The sequence below is a fragment of the Embiotoca jacksoni genome, unplaced genomic scaffold (genome assembly GCF_022577435.1).
Source record: "Embiotoca jacksoni isolate LCO1_2020_lvr unplaced genomic scaffold, fEmbJac1.0.p SCAF_53, whole genome shotgun sequence".
NCBI lineage: Eukaryota > Metazoa > Chordata > Actinopteri > Embiotocidae > Embiotoca > Embiotoca jacksoni.
In genome coordinates, this window is record NW_027185407.1 from 742,001 (window position 1) to 759,500 (window position 17,500).

Below are 17,500 nucleotides of genomic sequence, written 5' to 3' on the forward strand. Positions count from 1 at the left end.
GTTATGCTAATTCATTTACATAAATGTTTTGAAGCACCTTGAATAAAGTGTACAGCGGTGACATTGTGTCAGAATTTTGATTGACTGTTCATGAACGCATTCATAAAAACTTCAAAGGCTCTGAAAATATGGAGCCAGCCAGGAAAAGTGACTTTAGATTGTGGCATTGAAAATTAAATTTGGCATTGAAACACATATACACAAAACAGCTCTATTGGAACTACAGAAAATGTATATACATGTATATACATATATATTGTCAATAAAACACAGACATAAAAAAAAAAAAAAAATCCAAACTGTCATTAAAGACCAAATGTTACACGTTCATGTCTTTTTATGTTTGGACCACAGACGTACAGCTTTATTATTTTAGTCTTTTTCAACCTCAAATGTGTTTTTCGGTGACCTTTTTGTCCTCAGTCTACTTTCTTTGATTTGTTTAGCTCATAGATTCCATACAGTAGTTTTCTGTTTCATATCTCTGCCGCTGTAATGTGGAGGTGGAGGTTTGAGCATGTTTTTCATAAAGTTTGCGCTCTAATAAGATTGTCGCTCCTCCTGACCTGCCTCACGCTCTGCAGCGGCTGCAACCGGTGTACGTGCATGTTGACTAGCTAACCTGTGATTAATAGTCTTTTTTGGGGGGCTAATATGTAACTTTTTAATACATGTCACTTTTCATCACATCTAAATTTCAGATTTTATATTTCAATGCCAAAATCTAAAGTCATTACTTTGTCTTTCGTCAGCTCAGGACCGGATCACAGCAGCTCTGGGTCTGTTGAAACCAAGTGGCATCCATCAGTGATGTCATCAACCATCAGTGATGTCATCATCCATCAGTGATGTCATCAACCATCAGTGATGTCATCGTTGGTTTGTGAACGTTATGAATCCTCCAGTTCAGATTCTGTCTGTCACCATCTTTGCTGGTTCGGAGCGGTTTGGAGCAGGAAGTGACCATATTTGGACGAGCTGGGGGAGGAGCCAGAGGTGGATCTGACCGATCTGATCGGAAACCTGACGATACTACGTCCCGCCCACCGATAGCTGTAACCTGACTGCACCACAGGCCTGTCAATCAAACAGACACGCCCCCAAAAACAGGTCTTCTTGAATCTTCTTTTCTAATGAATGAGGGATTATTTTCAGATGGACCTCCAGAAAACTAATAAGAAGGAGTGACTTTAGCTAACAACACCGAGATAACTGATGGACACATTTTATTCACTTTGGATTTGATGAGAGAAGTTGAATGGGAGTCTATGGAGCCGGAGGCTTTTTGGAGCCGACCTCTAGTGGCACTCGCTGGTATTGCAGCTGAAGGCACTGTCTAAGGTCTGTAGTTGAAACTGAGTAGATTGATCAGAGTTAAACAACATGTGAATCAACCCTGAGACATGACAGTTAAACTATTTACATGTTGACACAGATTGGCTTTTGTTTAAAAAACGGTAATATTAGTTTTCTGCACAACAGTAAACAGCAAACTTAGTTTTTACAGAAGACTGTTACCATACTGTATATTTGACCTTTGACCTTCTTGTCTGGTAATATCTGGGACAGGTTTGATTGCCGTGATGTTTTGTCATCTGTAATTTACTGATCTATTTCCCACCACATCTAAAGAGGCTGGATATCGTCCCCATTTACTGTAAAGTCGGGACACAAATTCCAAAGAGAAGAGCTGCGACGGGAAGCCGGCTCCTAACTGCTCCACTTTTTCATGACGATTGTCACAGTGAGTGTGTGTGGGGCCATTTCCATTTGCGACAAAGATGTTTGGTGTAATGCGTATCCTTGATGTGTTGTCTCTCTCCAGTGCACAGTCCCATCATAAACCACGGCGGCCCTCGCGAGCGGCGCACCCACCGGACTATGTGGCTACATGATGAAACTTATTCATCACATTTGAATTATTCTAATCAATTTGCTGTCAGGCTAACTGCTGCGGCCGTTACAGTGACACCGCCGTCAAGCACCGTTTGGTTGCAGCTCGGCGCTGCCCATGAAATTTATACTTTCCATAAGTACTCATAAAACCTTCACAGCATGACTGAGCGGGGAGAGTCGCCCCCACCCTGACAGCCTCCTTCCCCCCACCCCCTCCCCACCCAGACATCCTAGTCAAGACGACAGCTGCAGACAACAAAGTCACTCACAGACAAATAGACAAGATTATGTACAGAGCTCAGCAGTAGCAGGAAAACAGCTCGCAAACACAATAAAGAGCGCCAGGCATCATTTCTCCTTTTGCGGCGCACAAATAAAGACACTTAAGAGCGAGCGGGCTCCAGATCTCAGCCGGTGATTGCGACGTGACACGAGGCTGTTCCTCACACAGACCTCGCTGGGAACATGTGAAAGCATCCGCTACCCCGAGTTCCTTCCTACGTTTAACACGGAGCATAAAAGCACCTTTAAGCCGAAACAACGCGCCCTGAATGCTGCAATCACCCGGTGAATGTGGGGAAACCACAGCTTCCACCAGGCCACCGGCATTCAAACCTGCTCACCCTGATCGCTCCTCTTCTCAGTGGGGCTTCGTTCCACAGGCAGACTCATTACAACCAGTGCTGTGCAGGTTAGTCATTAGTTAATGTGACTCCTTAGTTTACTCAAAAGAAATGGAGTTACTTTACCAGTTATTGCACACAGAGAGTTATTAGTTACTTAGAAAATTATGTTTGTGATACTTTTAAATTCTGTTATTAATGTTCAGTTATATTATTTTTATGTTGCATGCCTGAGGGCCTCTTCCTCGTCCTCTTCCTCTTCCTGTATCTTCTTAAGCCCACAAAAATTTCACTAATTGTGTTACTTGATTTTAAAATAGTAATTGATGACATCATTAGTTACGGCCAACAGCAGTGGTGTTTCTAAGCACACTGACTACGACAGGGTGAATGTATCCCGTCAGACATCCTCCTCATTAATAAATATGCTGGAAATTTAATTTATCTCACTTTTTAATGAAAAAACAACAGTAATCTTCAAAAAGGTAATTTGTCAACCTGGTTTGCAGTTCAAGTCTGAATCAGATGTCGTCACATTAACACAGTTTCAGTGAGACATTTATACTTTTGCTGATCAAAACATCTGAAAGACTAAATAACGTCTTATATGATACTATTTTATTCATCTTTCCACATAGTAAAGCAGCCTGTGAAAGATCATCAGAGTTGAGAGGCCATAAGAGATTCTTTGCATGATTAATAACAAAATAACATTCAAATTCATTTCTGCATGTTTTTGTAAGTGACACAGCGGCTCATAATTAAGAAGCAGGAAGATTTGAAATGCACATATAGTTCCTTGTTCCTTCTTTTACAAACACAGCAGTACATGTTTGACTTAAAATGCTCTCTTATGCACAAAGAAACACAAAAGTGTGTGGATATGAATATGTTTTCAGGGAAACATCATCTCTCAGTGTGGGTCAACAGACAATACAAACTTGGAAAACCACAATGTCTGCCGATAAAATCATATAAATCAAAATAATCTGTAAAGAAGATCAATGATGTCACTTTCCAATGTTTCTTCTTTTCTTTTCCTCTGATCTTTCATGGTTTGTTTAGACTCGACAAGCTAGAAACTAAAATCCTTCAAACTCTGATTGGCATAAGGTCAAGTTCATTTTGTCAAAATAAGTTCTGCACTGCGTGGACGCGACAAAGATATCATAATCTTTTTTGTTTTTAAAAAAACAGGTCTTTTTATAAGCTGGGCCGTCCTGTTCAAACCCAGTTTGCAGTGACGAGCCGCTCCGTCTCATTAAATCTAATGTTTGGAGTCAGATTTTAAAATTGCATCAAACAGAGGAGCGTCGCTGCATCTGAAGAAGGACGGAGAGCAGGACGGGCGTCCCTGCTTTCATCCAGCGTGGAGGATGTAACCTCCCACTCACCCCCCCCCCCCCACCCAAAAAAAAAAAAAAAAAAAAAAAAAAAAGGTGAAATAAGATTGTCACTCCGATGCGTCTGCTCACTCCTGATGAGCTTGGGAATAAATATGCAAAAAAGGGGGCTTTGCGGCTGAGAAAGAAGGGAGAGAAAAAAAGAGGCAATCAAGGATAGCCGCGGTCCCCGGCTGGACGATAAATCTCTGTCTGTTTCAATCGCCGCTGTGGCCGAAACGGTGTAAAATTCGAGTGGGGATGTCATCAATTTCTGTTAGCGCCTCTGTCCCTTTCTGTGCCGGTCGGCCGGCGGCTGTGATGGATTGATTTTGTCACTTGTGCTCAGTTCACAGTATGTTAACATGGAAGGGCAGAGTTGGGTTATGGAGAGAGGGTTATTAGTGGCTTGGCTGTGACTGGACTTTTCTCCCTCCCTCTCCCTTCGTGTGAAGGTCTCTCACTCTGTCTCCCATCTCTGTCACTCCGCCTTACACTCAATATACTCGCTCCCTCATTCATCAAACCTCATTCCAGTCCACATCTGCATCCACTTTATCTCTGCATACCTCCACCTATCCCCTCTTATCTCTGCTTACCTCAGCCTATCTCAGCCAACTGTCAACCTATTTCTCTCCCTTCACCTACATATGTCAACCTATTCATACCATATCTATCTGCCTCTCTTATCTCCACCATCCAAATCTACTTTTATCCATCTCATCCCATGTCTCCATGAAGCAGTCAACGCTGCACACGACTGATGAAGCCCGCCCTGAAATCATTTCTGACCTGGCTGGAAGTTCAGACCTCAAAACCTCCGACTGTATTTAACAAAATGTTACAAATGTCCTGTTTGGGAGCTTTTCAACACATTTTAGTGTTTCTGTAATTTGCTTTAACAATTAAAGCACAGCTTCCAACACACTAATAAAAGGGCAACTAAGAGAAAGAAAAAGTGGAGTTTTTTTGGATAGGTTTTTGCTTTGAACCCTGAAGATTCATTTGATTGACAGGCGCCCCAGCCTATCGCTGCCAGCTGTTTGATTGTCCAAATATGAGCTTCATCCCCTTCAAAAGAATCAAGATGCAACAGCCAAACTCATCCCTTCAAAACCTGAGCCACCATGCAGTCCCATTTGTTTCATGTATCTTTTGAGGCGACCTACTTTCTTACTGTATGTCCAGCTGTACGTCCACTAACCTCCATCTTCCACCAGCTCAAGTCTTTAAGATCACGTCCAATTCAAATATTCAGTCTTTCAGGGGAAGTCGATCAGGCCTCAAGTCTTGTAGGAAAACTCCTGTTTTATTTTGCATTTCTATCTGTTTTTTCTATTAGTTATAAAATCACTGAACTCACCCAAGTATTTTCTGATATCTCAGTAATGTCGTCAAAAATAGTTCTGACCAGGCAGCAAAGCAAAAAAAAAAAAAAAAAATGAAATAAGTTGTGAAAGCATTGAATTATTGATATTTTCAATCAGGACAATAAACTAAATTAATCTTCCAGATTACTGTACAGTATGAAGAACTATTCCTAGCTGTTGGAACTATAACAATGTCTCTCTATATTCATTATTTTGAGATGTTGTGGTTATTTTATCCACCTGCTTCACTGCTGAGAAGAGGAGGCAGAGAGAGACTGATGATGCTAACCTAAAACAAAATTGCCCTTTTTACTAAAATGGCTAAAAGCAGTTGACATACAGCAGAATCTTGATTCTTCTCTTCTTTTCTTATTGTTTTTGGACTGAAGTGATATTTAACATATTTCCAACAGAAACCTGCACGGTGAGTGTCTGAGGTGAATGTCAGTGTCAGGGCAGGGGTGTAAGTCAAGGCAGATGCCGTAGCAGCAGCAGTAGTATATTTCACTGACACTGATCTCATGCTTTCTGACAGTAATGGTACTTATGGTAATGTCCTCCGTGAACCAGACATGGCCCTGTGCGCTCGCACACAGCTCCCCGACACCGCTCTGATTTAACACACGAGTTAAAGGCCTGCACTGCTGGATATTGAGATTTTAAATTTCAGATTCTGCAATGCTGTCAATGACACCTTCTTGAGACTTGACGGAAAGAATCGTCCAGATCACATTACAGCAAGTCAAGAATGAGTTGCTGAAGTAAAACCCCACTGCCAGACGGAGGGCTCTGTTTTCATGAATTTAGGCACGGTGCAAACGCAGGTCTAAGTTCTGTGTGCATGTAGGTGTGTCCAACGTTATCATAGTTTGGTGAACACAAACGTAGTGCATCTGTGGCGCAGTGGTAAAGTAGGAGGAATAGGTAGCTACAAGGTGTGTCACAGCTGACTTCAATCATCAAATCAGCTCCACAAATCACCTTCAAAACCTCTGTGGTGCAGCGTGTTGTCAGTTTCTAATGACTGATGAAGAAGCAGACCGACACCTCCATCCAAACTTTACACAGGAAGACACTGACATACCTGTCGGGAGTTTCAGGCTCATAATCACCAAATTTATGGTACTACAAGTCGGCCTCCACAGGCTGATGATGTGAAATCGACTTAGGAAGGTGAATAATATTATAAATGCCTCCTCTATTGGTATCATGAGAACCGCTGCCCAGAGTAGGAAGAGGTTAAATGATATAAGACAAAAACCTGAGTCTTATAAACACTGACAATAATTAAATATCAAAGTGAACAAAGAACACTCATCCAATATACTGAAATCAGGTGCTGGAATAAAGTTGAGGAGTGAGCAGAAGTAAGTTATTCACACTTAAAGCTGCCGATGCAATTCATTTATTAATAACACTGATGAGGAGCAATGTGCTAAAATGTCATTGATTTTGTGTTAATAAATAAACTGCATCAGCAACTTCGATGTGTAATTTAATTGCAATACGTTTGTAGTTAACCTGAGTGTCTTTTATACTTAATGTCTGAGATTGGCTGCTGCGTCTTGACGCGCACCAATGGATTCAAATCCAATTCAATAGACAAGAGTCAGCTGACTTTTTTTTATGATGAACTAAATCAGAAGGTTGCATTTAAATAATCTTGTTTTAATTATTTAGGTAAATGGGATTAAATACGTGGAACATCCACCAAACCTGTCTGGGATTTTGGATCGTTCTGCACACTGAAGGCATTTAAAGAGCCCCACACCGCCTGCACTGCACTTAGACCTGAGTGGATGCAGCTGATCCTACTTTTAATCCAGCACATAAATCATATAAATATTTAAAATCTGGTGTCATGTAGGATGAATTAATTTTCAGTGTAATCGTCCAGGACGTCGCTGACCTGCAGATCTCCGTCTGCTCTGCGCAACGACGCCGGGTTAACAACAAGGAGACAGACCGCGCTGTCTCCTCTCTGTCATATCTCCTTCCTCTCCCTCTGAAACTGTGACATTTTAAAAGAGTGATGGGGAGAGAAAACAGAGCTGCATTCTTAATTCAACTTTCCTCAGAGTACCTTCCTGAGTCTTTTACCCCACAATATCCATCTCTCCTCATCAGCCAAACACAGACAGACGCCTCCCCTCCTCTCCGGCTCTCTTCTCTCTGTTTTTTGAATATGTGTTCTCTGTTTATTATTAGCTGACTCGGTGCTTCATCATCCCGTGAAAATTCATATCTGCTGAACATAAGGGGCAGAAACAGTGGGGAATCAATCTTTTGTGCTTGGGCAGATAAACACAAGACACAATCAGAAGGAGAAAGAGAGACAGAGGGAGGGAGAAGGAGAACAGAGGAGAAGGGGGCCTCATCCCCTCGTCCTGGCCGTGATGGATAGCGGGAGTAAAAGTGTCGGGACGGTATTATGTAAATTAAGGAGGCATCCTCGCATGGCCTTGATGATTATGGGGAGATGTGAATGATGTTTGTGGGTCCCCAGGCGCTCTGCCAGGGCCTTGTTATTCCCCTTCCTTCCAACTGCCCCTGGAGGGAATTCAGTGTGACCCGCCGGACACCCATACCCCCCCCCCCCCCGCCTCACCCGGCTCCCCCCTGCTGCCACCCATACCCATCCACTCCCACGGCGGCAGCACACTCACCCCGAAAGACAAAACAAAAGAGGAAAATAACTCACAACAAGACATCTGTTTCATTTACTTAACAAATTATCTGTCAGGGAATGTGCCCCCAGCGCCTCTAATAGGCAGCCAGGAGCTGGACGGGGAGGACGGCGCCGGCGATGGACACTGAGCGAAGGAGAAACAGGAGGAGGAGGTTGGGTTGAGGGCATCTGTAGTCCCCATGCTGATCTTCCTCCTCCTCCTCCTCCTCCCCTCTTCATCTGTTAGCTGCAGCTTCCCTGAGGTGTATGAACAAGTGACAGAGCAGCAAAGTGATAAAGTGTGACACTTTTATATCACCCGATGTGTGTTTCTTCTCTCCTGTCAGTGATTTGAATTCCACAGAAGTGATTCAACCTTTTGGCCAACTCACAGTATTTCCTATTATTGTTGTACACATGCAGCATCTGGAAAATCTTTTGTTGAGAAAAAGTAATCTGGCGAACAGAAAGTGACGTGTTTTACATTTCCATTTCATTTGTATCTGTTCCGTCCTCATCCTTCATGACATTACTGACATGACAGGAAGTTGAGGGAGTTCTCGGTGGTCTTTTCCAGGTCTGTACCTCGTCACCCAGTTTTCAGTTTTTCCTAGACTGTCTGTCAGGTGAGCATCGGGTTTGGTGGCACCAGGACGGCCTCTCTGAGGAATACACCAACTCAAAAGGACAAACAAACACAGGAGGACCAAACAACAATGGCTCTCAAAATAAGGAACTTCACGGTGAAGGTGGAGGACATAAACCCATCCTGCGAGTAGCTATGGATACTAAAAACAAACATCACAATACAGACTTACAAACCGGCCATACGGTCGAGCCTCCGAGGCTGCAGGAATATGTAAATCAGGATGCAAGCATGAATCTCCTCGGCAGGGTTTTGTCCCCTCGCCTCATATGTTACCTGTTCTCAGTGCATACTTTATGAATCGTCTGGGGAGTAATAAATACAGGAGGGCTATTTTGCATTTTTTTGGCAGACTATCTCAGTCCTCAAAGTTTCCTTTACGATAACGAAAAAACCATTAGCTGCTGTCAAACAGCCACGAAGAGAGATTATTTTTTTTATTGAAATAAGATTAAAATGATAAGTTTGACTGAGGGTTCCACCTGATAAAATATTTCAGCTCATAAGCGCAGTGTGGGCACAGGGATTAGAAGTGGAAAGGGGAAAGAGGGGGGAGGGGGAGGGATGGGTAAAACAGAGGAGAGACAGACAGAGAGAGAGAGAAATTCATAATGTATAATAAAACAAAAGGTGTCATGGGAAATAACAGTGATATTAAAATTAGAGTAAGGTGGGATCTATATGAAAAATGCAGATTTGAAAATGTAAATGATGATGAGGGAGATGAGAACAGATGTGGAATTGTGATAGTGGTGTGGAAGAGAAGAGAGAAAGCTGCTCAGGGCCTCGGAGAGATGCTTTGTGTCGGAGAGCGACTTTATCGAAGAGCTCGACAGCAACGACGGCCACAAACGACAAAGAAACACACGACGGGGGTCAAAACATGTGGAGGACTCAACTTACAGTTGCTTCCAGATATTATCATCACCGACTCATTACCGCTCTGAAGCCACTGTGTGGAAAATAAGTGGAGCATGTAAAAGGACCAAATCTCATTCATTTCTATTACTTTGTACAACACAAATATGTGACCGTGTCTGTTCATATCCAACAATACAAATTCAGATCAAAAGATACTTATTCACAGATATGACAATTTTTTTTTTACAAATGATGAAAATGATGGTGAAAATATTTATCATACTAATTATCACATTCAATTCAATTTGGTTTAAATAGGGGAGAAAAACTCCCTTTCACAGGGAGAAAACATCCAACAGAAGGAAAAACTCTCTTAACAGAAGAAACCTCCAACAGAAGGAAAAACTCTCTTTTAACATGAAGAAACCTCCAACAGAAGGAAAAACTCTCTTTTAACATGAAGAAACATCCAACAGAAGGAAAAACTCTCTTAACAGAAGAAACCTCCAACAGAAGGAAAAACTCTCTTTTAACAGAAGAAACCTCCAACAGAAGGAAGGAAAAACTCTCTTTTAACAGAAGAAACCTCCAACAGAAGGAAAAACTCTCTTTTAACAGAAGAAACCTCCAACAGAAGGAAAAACTCTCTTTTAACAGAAGAAACCTCCAACAGAAGGAAGGAAAAACTCTCTTTTAACAGAAGAAACCTCCAACAGAAGGAAAAACTCTCTTTTAACAGAAGAAACCTCCAACAGAAGGAAGGAAAAACTCTCTTGCGTTGCTGAGGTTGTGTGCTTCATGTGAGTTTTTGGACACTTTAACTCCTGAATGTTTTGCTCTACATCAAAAGAAACTTATTGAAGTTGAATTATTCTGCTTCAGTTCTGATTTTTGGCCTTAAATTTCATTTTGTGCAACAAACTAGTCCAACACCAACATAAATTGTGGGGATGTTTTGTCATATATTCTCAGTGTGTTACATTCATGCATTGTCAACAGTAACATGGTTCAGTTTGTCTGCAGTGTGATTGATGGGTTAGCAACAGAAGGACGGGCACACTGTGGCACGTCAGCATTTCTGACCTTGGCCCATATCTTCAGTATTGATTGACATGCAGCATTTTGCACTCTGCGTGTCTCTGTATGAATATGTCATCATTTACACAGCTGTAGATCACATTGACCAGACCTCAGCCTGCCACCGCAGGTGACCCCTCCTTCATCCCCTCGGCGGGGGGAGTGCAGAGATCCCCCCGTTAGTGAAAGGGGAAGGAAGAGTAAAAGGAGCCCCTCTTTGATATGAGCCTCCCCGAGGGGCTCTCCTGCTACTAAAGAATGTTAGAAGTTCAAGTTCCAGCCACTAGCCCCTGAAAGCTGACCTGGTCTGCCACATGTCCTCTGTTACCAGCCAGCCAAGGACAAGGGCAGGCGGGATAGGAAGGAGCGAGCAGTACACGAAGGAGCAACGTTTCAAAGAGGCTGCTGGCACCAAACTCACAACATCTCAAAAGTATTTATTTGATTTGACCTTTTCAAAGTGCAGAAATGTATATTCTTCAAACACTTTAATGTTTGTATGTTTGTAGAAACTGTATACACGACAGATACTGGAGAAGATTGTGATTAAGTTTACTACATTTAGTAGGAGACCGGAGATAGTTGTCTTTCTTGTATATCTTGGGATCCATAAATCATATAGTTATAACGGATATACCAAATGAAAGAGGAACGTCTCTGCTATACTATTTGTATTCATCACATCTTACTTCAGGACAGAGTTATAGGCAGTCAAATAATGTGAACTTGTGTCAGTTTGCCTCATCCGTGGGTAAGTTGTCACTGGAAATCACAAGAAATGAAATAAATATGACGAATTTCTTCTATTTTTTTTTTTATATCAGACTGTCTGAACTAAAAACAGCAACTTAACTAAAGCTATGATACAATCTGTTTTTGTATTGTCATACAGGCCTATCTGACATACATATATAAAAATGTGATGCCAATATTAATCAATATTTCAGTAAAAAGCTTAATTTTACAAATATTAGGGTCTTGCATTGAGCACTTATAAGTAAATACTAGCAATACACTCATAGGACTTGAAAAAACACAAATACATCCAATTTGAAGTGAAACTCATTGCCAGAAACGTATGTCTCAAACTCAGATATTGAACCCTTTCATGGTTAAATTCCAATTCCCATGAATGCATCTTGTGGAAATGAATGGCTGCGAGTGATTTAGGAGCTGGACAAGCGATCCAAGTTTACTGCCACAGAAACAGCTGCTTGTTTTCTTTCTGAGGATGCAGAGGAGCTCAGACAAGAAACTGCCTTTATTTTCTCATCCAGCACAAGATGAGATACCAAAAAAATGGGTTACTTGTTTGTCAAAGTGGTATCCTCCTGTCATCAGTAAACATCTCTCTTCCCACCGAGTCTGTGGGATCGCCTGCAGCTCCTGACGGGTTACGACACCTCAGCTGAGCTCCTACTGTAAATATCAGCTCAGGAACTACAGGACTCATCTCAGTTAAGAGAGTTGATGAAACGCTTTTACCACTATATGCATCACTTCAGGACATTTTGGCAGTCAGGACTGAGATCCTCCTCTCAGACATTTAATAAAAAGGGAAAGTCTGATATCTTCCAGAAAGTCTGAGTACACATCTTCTTAGTTTGACAGAAAACTCACGAAACAGAAACGGAAGTTCTTTTGAGTTACCAGGACAAACACGCTGGTGCTTCTGTCTCGGATCAGGACCAAAGATGTGCTTACATCATAAAAAAATCGAGCAGTTATTATTCGTCACAGCTCTGTTTCTGTTCTTTAAAAGCTCAGTGAACCTCGTTAACCTCCGTTCAGCAGAAGCAGTCGAGGAAACGGACAGTCCTTCAGCTCTGGGATGTCACGTTGTCGACGGCGATGCTTCAGCTATTAGCGGCGAGCGGCAGCCAGTCTGGGCTCTTTATACCACACGGGGACTCCACACAAGTGCTCTTAACTGCTCTTCTTTTCCTAGATAAAAAGAGAATCTATTTTTTGCCCATTAGCACTGGCATTAAGAGCTCTTATTTGCCTTTAACGGCGATAAGTATCCACTCCCACGTCACCCGTCATTACCGTTATTATTCCGAGTCTAACTTGAAAGGACACGGGGACGTTTAACAGGAGCTGCAGCCACCGTTTGTTTGGCCGCTCCTTTGGACGGAGGATGGGGGGGTGGAGATACAAAAATGAGGAGTGGGGAGGGGGGGGGTCGCTTTATAGCCTTGGCATGGTAATGGAGAGGGAAGGAAGGTGTCTGTGTGGGCAGAACAGACACCGAGAGAACAGACTTCGCGATAAGAAGATCTCCTGACCTGAATATGATTTTTTTTTTCTCTTTATCCACCATGACACCACGATAAGAAACAATACATCACTGTTCAGCAGCTAGTAGAGCAGCTGTGAGAAATTTGGGATTATTGAGTTGGATATGCAGTTTCATTTGACCAAGCCACAGACAATGTCAAGGCAGGGTGTGGTAGACCGACGGTAGATGCCCTAACGATCCCTGGATCCTCCCAGGACCTCAAAAACACTTGAAAGAATAAATGACCCGTCTCGTTTTACCGCATCCCCAATATGTGCAGATATTGCTGAATGGGCAGGGAGCCGTGGTGAGGAGCGGCTAGGATGGCACAGGGGCTGGCCTCACCTGTAATGGCATATCTCAGCCTCTACCGTATCGATCAGCTCTGCCCCTGAACACTCGTCTGGGCTCCGGGCCGTGGGCCGCTGGGGCGGTGGCCGTGGATCTCGTTGCCACGGTGCCCTTGGTGAAGGCCGGTGTCCAGTGACAGGCAGCAGAGTGGAGTGAGTGAGAGGGTGGAGGGAGCTGCACCGGTGGAAGTACAGTACACACACACACACACACACACACACACACACACACACACACACACACACACACACCTTTTCTCTCATTTAAAGGGCTGCTTCAAGAAATAGTGCGTCCGTTAAAGTCAGCAATTTATTGGAAAAATATTCAACCAGGGTCGAGCAGCACTGAAGCAGCAGACGCTGAGTTTATCCTGATTTGGATTCTTGATGTTCTATATTTCCCAGAATGCAACTAAAATATAATTTGGTAGCCCCTCCCTGCTTGTTGAATTCCTACGTCGTTCAACGTCCATGCTCCACTTGTAAAAGTAAACGTTGTGTAACAAGTTTGTAGAATTTTATTTGGAAATTTTGTGGCTGTAAATCCAGCAGTTAATTTTTGTATTCTAATATTACACTTCTTTGCCAACCTTCACATGAATTAAGTATCTGATCCTAAATCTTTATCTTATTAAACCTCTGAATTATTTTCAAGTTTTAATGTTAAAAATGTAAAGATATAAATCTGGAAGTATATTTAGCTGATTTATTATTTTTGCCTCTAAAACAGACCAAACGGTTTTAATCATTTAGTTTATTGTAGATTTTTCAGGAATTTTCCTCCAATTTTCTTTCTTTGTTTCTTCACACTTTAATTTTCAAGGACAGTCAAGATTTGTTAAATATCATTTGGACCATATTTTTAAAACAAAAAAGAAGATTAAACTCAAACTGTAATCTTAAGAGTTAAATCACATAAACCCCATTTTATTTTCAGAATTTGAACTCTAAGAGGTACAATCATTATTTATCAATTCATGATTGATTAATTAATACTTAAATGTTAATCCAATGCTCTTTAATTTGAATGTCAAAATATATATTTTTCAGGTCAAAATGATTTAAATATTAATTTTAATATTATTTAAATATGTCAGAATTATGAGATTATTACAGAGCATGTTCTTTTTTCACTTTGCTTGTATTCTTTTAGTTAAGATTGCAGTTTATTAAAGCTGATATGTCTATAAAACCATGAAGACACAGAGAATAACTGTTTGATGACTGAGGTTGAACATCCCTCTCAGTACAACCGTCGCATCGCTTCAGAGCTGAAACTGGATCATTTTAAAATGTATTTAATGGTACATTTAAGAAGAGAAAGCAGAGTTCAAGAGGTTAAATCCAGATGCTAATATTTGAGAAATGAGTGCATGTCAATGTGCTCTCACTTCACTCATCCAAACAAAAGTAGGAGTGCAGAAACACACACACACACACACACACACACACACACACACACACACACACACACACACACACACACACACACACACACACACACACACCCTTGAGGATTGAGGGCAGTATCTTTTCAGAGAATCAGGATATCTGTACATGAGCACATGCATACAAATGCACGGCGTGTCTGGTCCCTGCAGCGGCGCTGTGTAAATCCTCCGTGTCTGTCTGTACTCCCCGGTGACCCCGTCTTGCCGCTCCTCACTTCTTCTTTTTTTTTTTTTTGACACATCAGATGAATAAGAGGGTGGAATTGGTGGGAGGAGGTGGAGGCAAGCCAGTCATCCTATCGGGCGCCGCGTTTCTCACTCGGTTAACACCTCGTTGTAGAAACAGGATGCCAGGCTTGGACGAACCAACCCCCCTCCACCCCTCCCTCCCCACCGCTCCATCCAGCTAAACATACACTTAATGTATCCGCAACACTACACAGTCTTTCACTTCCATTTCCGTAGCCTCTCTCTCGAAGTGTCCCCTGATCTTTAATCTGTTTTGACTGAGGCTCAGATGCATTAAACTGTCCAAACTTCACAGATCAGCTCCATGTTTTTCAATGTCTCCCGTGTGCTTTTTCTCAGCTCCACATTTGTAAGTGTGCCACGTTGATCCTTTGTCTATTTGTTCTTGGCGCCGGCTTCACTTGTTGCTGAAAGCTGCCTGGTAAGAAGACCTTTAAAGAATAAGTCAGTTTGTCCAACTGGTCAACTTCGAGATTAGAAGTAATGAGAACATTGCAAAGTCTGGCGGTTTCCTCTGCAGATCATTAGTTTCAGAGCTCTGTGCTAATAGCTTAGCACAGAATTAGGCCTCACGTTGAAGCTGAATGCATACCTGTGCATTAAGGACATCAGCTTTAGGTATTGTGTAAGTGCTCTGCCACTGTAACTAAGCTTTAAGGCTTCAGATGCCACATTGAAACTCCAATATTGAGCAGAAAGCAGAAATTAAATAAGGGTAACATTTTTAATTTGGCGATGAATGACTGCACAGCAACAGTCTCCTTTCTGTTTTGTTTTCTGGTGATTACAGGTCCTTTAGTTCGACGCTGTTTTTTCCTAATCACCAGTTTAGAACAAACCTCCCAAAAGAGATCCGGTTGGATGAGACTGTCTCGTCTTTTAAAACACCTCTTGAAACACATTTACGTCCTGTAATCTTTTCCAGTGTCTCAAACCTGAGTTTCTTATATTGTTATCTGTGCCTCTATTTTGTCCTGCGGTGTGTTGGTTCTGTTTTCCATTTCTTCTCTTGCCGTCTTCTTTTTTTCTTAATCTCCATTTAGCACATTTTTAACCCTGTTTTCCAAAGGTACTACATAAATAAATGCGTCACTATTATTCAGTAATATCAGCTATGTAGGTCAGTCGAGCTTCACTCCAGCTCTGTCTCCTCAAACCTGTGAAAAACTTGCAACAGCCAAAGCTAACGTTAAAGAGGTCACTCATAGATGCTGCAGCTAAAAGTACAGGTGTGAACACATCGAGATCTGACCTGCTCAGGCCACACTCAGAGGTGGCCTGGGATGCATGTGGCCACATTATTCTAGCGGCGTGTATGCAAAGCATCCTCACTGAGCCACACTGACAGACAGCTGACGTCCTCTGAATATTACAACAAGAGTCTGGGTGGTAAACTGGCCTCCTGCAGTCCAGACCTCTCGCCCATTAAAAACATCTGGAGCATCAGGACATGAGAAATACAACTAAGGAGACCCTGAACTGTTGAGCAGCTGAAATCCAATATCAGGCAAGAATGGGACCACATTTCACTTTCAAAACTCCAGAAACTGGTCTCCTTAGTTCCCAAAGGTTTACAGAGTGTTGTTAAAAGAAGAGTTGATGCAGGTCAGTGGTGAACATGATCCTGGAACAACTTTCTTGTAATGTATTGCTGGCACCAAATTTCCCCCCAAAAAACATGAAAATGTAAATCATGTATTTACATGATTTGTGAATCATCAGTCTGTTTTCGTTTACATTTTACACAGTGTAACAATAGCTTTTGAAACCGGCTTGTAACACAATAAAAAACAGTTCAAATGGTGGAAATTGAAGTGACCGTGATGATTGTAATGGATGTGATGAAGACGATGAATGTGAAGGAGGAGAGTATTTGGTGGTGGTGATGATGATGATCTCACCAGCGATGATGGTCATGATCTTTTTCTTTCTTGGAGGGCTGTCGTCATTTGTTCAGATCTGTTTCTCATCTGGTTTCACGGCAATCAAGGAGCCTTTGTTCTGTGCCACATAAAACAATGAGCTCTGATTAGTCAGACAGTCCAAACACCTACGTTTCATCTGTACACACATACAGTCTCACACTCACAATATCAATGCTTTTTGTATTGATACAGACTTTTACAATCACTCATTGAGTCATCGCTCTTCTATGCCTGTGACTCTTTTGATTTCAAGGTGCACCCTTGAAATGTTACGGTTCATTCATCAAGCCGAAGTGTTCCTGCCTTTACTGAAGCAAGACATGGAGAACGTAAACAGCTGCTGGACATGTCCAGTTCTGTAACTCAATACATCAAAAAAATAATCGACACAGAAGGAAATCAGACCGTTCATGGAACAAACAGACCACTTGAATGTCAAACATACGGTGCACACAACTTCCCATGTTGTAACCACAAGTATTTTTGTGTGAAATAATACTTCAGTGAAAGTATTGCTCCTCCATCTCTGAGCAAAACTGAAAGGAAATGATGCTCCGAACAGGACAATCTGTGAGAACATTGCTTTTGCTCAGTTTAGGCTTTTTTTAACGAATAATTCCCAGATAGAAACTAAAAATCTTAACAAAATGGGTGCATGGTGTGACTTCAGGGAAATACTGAATCATGCTAAACAACCTGTATGACTGCGGTAAGGCAATTA

The 17,500-nt window shown here is 41.9% G+C and overlaps 1 long non-coding RNA gene across 3 annotated transcripts in view; it reads right to left on the bottom strand.

Moving 5' to 3' along the window:
• Positions 1-17,500, bottom strand: part of LOC138212164 (uncharacterized) — a 27,065-nt gene that overhangs the window by 6,784 nt on the left and 2,781 nt on the right. For 2 of the 3 annotated variants that reach the window (XR_011179404.1, XR_011179403.1), the window contains exon 3: positions 16,756-16,855. This is a non-coding gene — a long non-coding RNA (uncharacterized lncRNA). Of the gene's footprint in view, positions 1-14,458; positions 14,545-16,755; positions 16,856-17,500 lie in introns of those variants that run through there. The other variant, XR_011179405.1, reaches the window with a different exon arrangement.